Source organism: Triticum urartu, chromosome 1, assembly GCF_003073215.2.
Source record: "Triticum urartu cultivar G1812 chromosome 1, Tu2.1, whole genome shotgun sequence".
Taxonomy (NCBI): Eukaryota; Viridiplantae; Streptophyta; class Magnoliopsida; order Poales; family Poaceae; genus Triticum; species Triticum urartu.
The window spans coordinates 280,875,094-280,882,377 of NC_053022.1; positions in this window are offsets into that span (position 1 = coordinate 280,875,094).

Sequence of the window (7,284 nt, forward strand, 5' to 3'; positions counted from 1 at the left end):
CTCGTAGCTCTAGTTCTTCTTCCACGGATATTTGGTTTGGGATTGGGATTTCTTACCGAGTATTCGATCTTGATCCGTACCTTGTTGATTTATTTCTCTACCTAAATTCTACGTGGCTTCTCAATTTATGGATATGTGACCATTTCAAGAGGAATGCATTCGTTCATTTTGTTCGGATGTGAAGACTATATGTTGCAATTTTCATTCCGTTGGATTCAGCTTCAATATTTGTCTATCAATGTGCTAATGGATGTTAACCTCTTCAGGATGGCTCCTCCAACGCGCACTACTCCGAATCCTGATCCGCCACCACCTCCACCTCCTCCGGAGGCATGGCAAGCTGTGATGGCCGCAACCAATGCAAACACACAGTTGATCATGCAAATTCTCCAAGAGCGCAATCAAGGCAACCAAGGGAACCAAGGCAACAATCAGAATCACTTTGCTACACTCAACCAGTTCCTTGCTAACGGGCCAAAGACTTTCAGCAATTGTGTTGAGGCAACCGATGCTGATGATTGGCTTGTGGATCTGTGCAAGCATTTCGAGTGCAGTAACGTCAGGCCTGAGGACTTTGTCAAGTTCGCTTCCTTCCAACTCAAAGATCAAGCTGCAGAATGGTTCTAGCAGTACAAGGATTCCAGAGGTGGACGTGTTATCACTTGGGATGAATTCCGTCAAGAATTCAGAGCTCACCATATCCCTCAGAGCGTGGTTGAAAGCAAGCGTGAGGAATTCCGCAACCTGAAGCAAGGCTCTTTGTCTGTCTATGACTACAACAAGTTGTTCCAGAAGCTCGCCCGCTTTGCTAAGTAGGACATCCCTGATGAGAAGAGCATGATATACCAGTTCAGGGGTGGTCTCAGAGAAGAAATTCAGCTAGCTCTTGTTCTCTTCGAGACCTTGAGGTACGATGAGTTCTACAACATGGCGTTGACGCAAGAGGCCGCTCAACTGAGGTGTGATGCTTCCAAGAAGCGAGTCAGAGATGCTACTCCTTCTTCCTCTACTCAAGTGGCCAAGCAGCAGAAGTATTGGCTTCCTCCTCAACCGTTCCGTCAGCCGTATCAGCAGAAGAGCAAAGGTGGCAGTGGATCTTCCCACCCACCCAACCCTGGTTTTCATAACAAGACTTCGTCCCAACCTCCAAGATCGAGTGCTCCGTATCACCGTCCGCTTTCAGAGGTCACGTGCAACAAGTGCCAACAGAAGGGTCACTATGCCAACAAGTGTCTCAATCAGAGGCGTCTTCCTCCTCCTCCTGTGAGATCGATAAGTACAGTTGTGGTCAAGCATAACCCCAAGCATGCCAAGGTCAACTTGATGAACGCAGCTCAGGCAGAGGATTCGTCAGATGTCATCATGGGTAACCTTCCTGTTAACGATATCCCTGCAAAAGTTCTTTTTGACACTGGTGCATCGCATTGTTTCATTTCCAAACCTTTTGCATCGAAGTATGAGTGCGACTATCAGTATCTGCAAAATTCTTTGCAAATCGTGTCACTGGGCAAGCAAATGACAGCTAATTTCTGCGTCCCGGATATTACTATCACGTTGGGCGACTACAAATTTCTAGCTTCTCCTATTGTTTTAGGTGATTCGGATATTGATCTTATTCTCGGAATGGATTGGCTTTCTAAGCACAAGGCACATCTTGACTGTGCAGCCAGACAGATTCAATTGACTCATTCGTCTGAGGATGTAATCGTCTTTGCCGCTCGTGATGATACCATCCGTCTGTTTTCTCTCAATGAGAAGGGTGAACTCAATGCCATCTCGCAAATTCCAGTCGTTTGCGAATATCAAGACGTCTTTCCAGAAGAGCTTCCAGGAATGCCTCCGCACCGGCCAGTTGAATTCGTTATTGATCTTGAGCCTAGCACGGAACCATTGTGCAAGCGTCCTTACAAGCTCGGACCTGAAGAGTTGAAGGAGCTGAAGAAGCAACTCGATATTCAAGAAAGAATGGGTCTCATCCGGCCTAGTTCTTCTCCATGGGGTTGTGGTGTTCTTTCTATGAAGAAGAAGGATGGAACGGACCGGCTTTGTGTTGATTACCGTCCATTAAACAAGAAGACCATCAAGAACAAATACCCACTTCCCAACATCAACGAGCTATTCGAACAACTCAAAGGTGCCCAAGTATTCTCCAAGCTTGATCTCCGTATGGGTTATCATCAGATTCGAATCCGTGAGAAAGATATTCCCAAGACGGCTTTCAGGACAAGCTATGGTTCATACGAATACACTGTCATGTCTTTTGGCCTCGTCAACGCTCCTCTGACGTTCTCTCGCATGATGAACTTCATCTTCAACGCCTACACCAATGACTTCGTTTTGGTCTATCTCGACGACATTCTGGTTTTCTCGAAGAACAAGGAAGATCATGCCAAGCACTTGCGTTTGGTACTCGATAAGTTGAGGGAACACAAGTTCTACGCCAAGTTCTCCAAGTGCGAATTTTGGCTCGATGAGGTTCTTTATCTTGGTCATATCATCTCTGCTAAGGGCATTGCGGTGAATCCTGAGAAGGTGTCTGCAATTGTGAAATGGGAACCTCCTCAGAACGTGAAGCAACTCCGTAGCTTCCTCGGTCTCGCAAGCTACTGTCGAAGATTCATTGAAAACTTTTCTAAGATCGCGAAGCCTCTCTCAAATCTTCTCCAGAAGCACGTCAAGTACGTTTGGTCTCCAGAGTGTGACATTGCTTTCAACACTTTGAAAGAGAAATTGATCACTGCTCCAGTTCTGACTCCACCTGATGAATCCAAGCCGTACGAGGTCTTTTGTGATGCCTCTCTCCAAGGTCTTGGCGCAGTGTTGATGCAAGAGAAGAAAGTTGTTGCCTATACCTCTCGCCAGTTGAAGCCCAATGAAAAGAACTACCCCACTCATGATCTCGAGTTGGCGGCAGTTGTGCATGCTCTTTTGACTTGGAGACATCTCTTGTTGGGAAGAAAAGTGGACATTTTCACTGATCACAAGAGTCTCAAGTACATCTTCACTCAGCCTAATCTCAACCTCAGGCAAACTCAATGGGTCGAAATGATTCAAGAGTATAATCTGAGTATCGAGTATACTCCAGGCAAGGCCAATGTGATTGCTGACGCATTGAGCAGGAAGGCTTATTGTAACAGTCTCATTCTCAAGCCTTATCAACCTGAGCTTTGTGAAGCTTTCCGCAAACTTAATCTGCAAGTTGTTCCTCAAGGTTTCCTCGCCAACCTTCAAGTCTCTCCTACCTTGGAAGACCATATTCGCCAAGCCCAGCTTCTTGATACTATGGTGAAAAAGGTGAAGATTGGGATTGCCAAGAGTCAACCCAAGTACAAGTGCTACCGCCTTGATGACAAGGATACTCTCTTCGTCGAGGATCGTATTGTTGTACCCAAAGGTGACCTCCGTAAAGTGATCATGAATGAGGCTCACAATTCTCTCCTCTCCATCCACCCTGGGAGTACGAAGATGTATCAGGACCTCAAGCAGGCTTATTGGTGGACTCGAATGAAGCGCGAGATTGCTCAATTCGTGAATGAATGTGATGTCTGCAGAAGAGTGAAGGCAGAACATCAAAGGCCAGCTGGTCTCCTCCAACCTCTTGCCATTCCAGAATGGAAGTTTGACCACATTGAGATGGACTTCGTGACTGGGTTTCCAAAGTCCAAGCGTGGCAATGATGCTATATTCGTTGTCATCGACAAACTCACTAAAGTGGCTCACTTTCTGCCTATCAAAGAGTCGATCACTGCAGCTCAATTGGCGGAGCTCTATACCTCTCGAATTGTATCTTTACACGGTATTCCACAAGTGATCTCTTCAGACCGTGGCAGAATCTTTACCTCCAAGTTTTGGGATTCTTTTCAGAAGGCCATGGGCACCAACATCCGCTTCAGCACAGCTTTCCATCCTCAAACTAGCGGTCAAGTCGAGCGTGTCAACCAGATTCTTGAAGATATGCTCAGGGCTTGTGTGATCTCCTTCGGCATGAAGTGGGAGGATTGTCTTCCTTATGCTGAATTCTCCTACAACAACAGTTTTCAAGCAAGTTCGGGCAAGGCCCCATTTGAAATTCTGTATGGCAGGAAGTGCCGTACCCCTCTCAACTGGTCTAAAACCGGTGAACGTCAGCTTTTGGGAAATGACTTAATCACAGAGGCAGAGGAAATGTGCAAAGTCATTCGAGATAACCTCAAAGCAGCCCAATCCCGCCAGAAGAGCTACTATGATAGTAAGCACCGTGATTTGGCTTTCGAGATCGGAGATCATGTGTACCTCCGCTTCTCTCCTATGAAAGGTACTCGTCGCTTCGGTATCAAAGGGAAGCTTGCCCCTAGATACGTGGGACCTTTCAAGATTGTCAGCAAGAGAGGCGATCTCGCCTATCAACTCGAGCTTCCTTCAAACTTTGCAAATGTTAATGATGTGTTCCATGTCTCTTAGCTTCGAAAGTGCTTCAAGACCCCTGACCGCACCGTCAACTTCGAGGACATTGAGCTCCAAGAAGATCTCTCCTATCGTGAGCACCCCATTGCTATTCTTGAAGAGACCGAACGCAAGACTCGCAACAAGTCAATCAAATTCCTCAAAGTCAAGTGGTCACACCATTCCGACCATGAAGCTATCTGGGAACGCGAGGATCACCTCCGTTCTGAATACCTGGCATTCTTTCTGTCCTAGATCTCGGGACGAGATCCTTTCGTAGTGGTGGAGTGTTGTAACACCCCGGATATGACTTTCCCAATATGTATTCCAACTCTTGCCGTTTCCGGCATTAAGTTATTTTATTTTCTCGGGTTCAGGTCTTTGTCTCCGTGTGTTGTTATCGTTGTCATGCATCTCATATCATGGCTTCATGTGCATTGCATTTGCATATGTGTTCATCTCATGCATCCGGGCATTTTCCCCATTGTCCGTTTTGCATTCCGGCGCTCCGTTCTCCTCCGGTGGTCTTTTCTACCTTTCTTTCGTGTGTAGGGATTAAACATTTCCGGATTGGACCGAGACTTGCCAAGCGGCCTTGGTTTACTACCGGTAGACCGCCTGTCAAGTTTTGTATCATTTGGACTTCGTTTGATACTCCAACGGTTAACCGAGGGACCGAAAAGGCCTCGTGTGTGTTACAGCCCAACACCCCTCCATTTTGGCCCAAAACCCACCAAAACCTTCTCCATCATCTAGAGCGTTCGATCACGATCGCGTGGCCGAAAATCGCACCTCATTTGGACTCTCCTAGCTTCCTCCACCTTTATTTAAAGACCCCCCAATCCAAATCTCGGATCCCCTCCCCGAAACCCTAAAAAATCCCCAGATCCGCCGCCGCCGGACAAAATCCGCCGAGCCGGACATGTCCGGCTAGCCGCCCGCCGCCACGTGGCATCCTCTCGTTGGTCGCGCCGCCATCGCCCGACATCACCTGTCCCCGCCGCCGCGCGGCCTGGGAGCCTGGAGCCGGCCCTCCAGGCCCGCGACCTCGACCGGCCGCCGCCTCAGGCGCGCGCCCGCGCCGCCCTCCGCCTCGCTCCGCCTCAAGCTCGCCGCGGCCGCCGCTCGTCTCCGGCGAAGCTCGCCGCCGCCCGCCGAGCTCGCGCCGCTCCGGCCATCGCCTCCAAGCTCGCCGCGGTCGCCGCCCCGTCGTCAATCTTCTCCGGCCGAAGTCCTCAAGTCCGGCGACGTCCCGAGCTCCTTCCTCGACGGATCCGGCCGCCCCTGTCTCACTCCGGCAAACAGGGACCTCTCTAGCGAACCTCGTAAAACGTGCATGATCTGGATCTAGATCTGGAATATTTGCCTCGGTTGACTTTTTGCCCCGAAACCCTAATTATCTTGCCATGTTCATCGCATCGTAACTTTGCATCCGTAGCTCCGTTGTTGGCATATAGCATATCAAAATGTTCATCTCAGAGAGCACATCATTTCATTCCATTGCATCATTTTCATTTGAGTTCATCTTGATGCCCGAAATGCTGTTAGAAGAGGGCTACTTGAGTTATTTGTCAGATCTGCTACTCCATTTAGATATTTGTCATTTTTGCCATGATTATTGTGTGCATGATATGCCCATGAGCTCTACATATGTTTTGTTAAGGGTTTTTCCATCTTTCCAGAGATGCAACCCATGTATTTTTGTGATGTGTGTGGTGACTAGCACAAGCTTGCAAAGTGAGGCACTTGGTAATGCTGATTTCAGGGACTTAGCATTTCCACTAAGTCCTTGACCTGTTTATCTCATATGGCCATATGTTCATGTTGTTTTCTAGTGATCCGTGCCTCGTTTGAGGATGATCAGTAAGGATGTTTTGTTAATATTGTAGTGCTCTATCCATCCATGTCTTTGTTCGCAATTATGGAGCACCCTAGCTTGAGTCAATCAAGCTCTACTTTTGCTACTTCGTGAATCTGGGCAGATTGTCTACTTGTTAGCGATTTTGCCGAGGATGTTGTAGTTGATCCGTGCATGCTATGCTATTGTTCTTGCCATGTCTAGCTTGCATTTTGTGTATTCTTGATGGGTGTATGCTTAGTTGATCATGACTTGCTCCGTAGTGAGTGCATCGAGCTCGTGAACATGCCTACTTGATATCTGTTTTCAGCATGCTCCAGTTTTCACTAAGTCTGAGAACTGATTATGTTTTTGCCATGTTCACATGCTTGCAATTGTATTTTCTGATCCCTTTTGGCTCAAGGTCCCTAAGGGACTTTTGTTAAGCTCTTTGAGTAGCTCCATGACATGCTTTACTTTGCCATGTTCAGGGCCTGTAGCATGTAGTTTTGTTGCTCCGAAAAGTGCTATCTGATCTGAAATTCCAGACAAGTGTTAATTTCACTAAGTCTGAAATATGTTTACCATATGCATTTTTGCCATGCTTGTTTGAACCTGTTAATGGATGATTTGGCCATAGCTCAGTGCTAGACTATTGTTAAGCATCATGAATGCATCCCTGCCATGTATTTTTATGCCATGTTTGGGTGTTGTAGCATGTTCATCTTGTTGCATTCAGATGGCTAATTGCTGTAAATCGCAGACCGGTGTCATATTTGAATCGCTTGCCATTTCCAAACCGTAACTTCGATTCCGGCGTTCTTTATATCGTTTTCAAGCGATTTCATCTCATATTTCCAGTGGCACACTTGGATTTCCATGTTGAGGCCAGGTTCATGCATCCCTTGTCAAATCTTGCATATGCATCCCGCATCGCATCCCGCATAGCATACCATCCTTGCATAATATTGTTTGATCCTTGCACGTGGTTGATTGTGTCCTTGTTGCTTGTTTGTCTTGTTTGG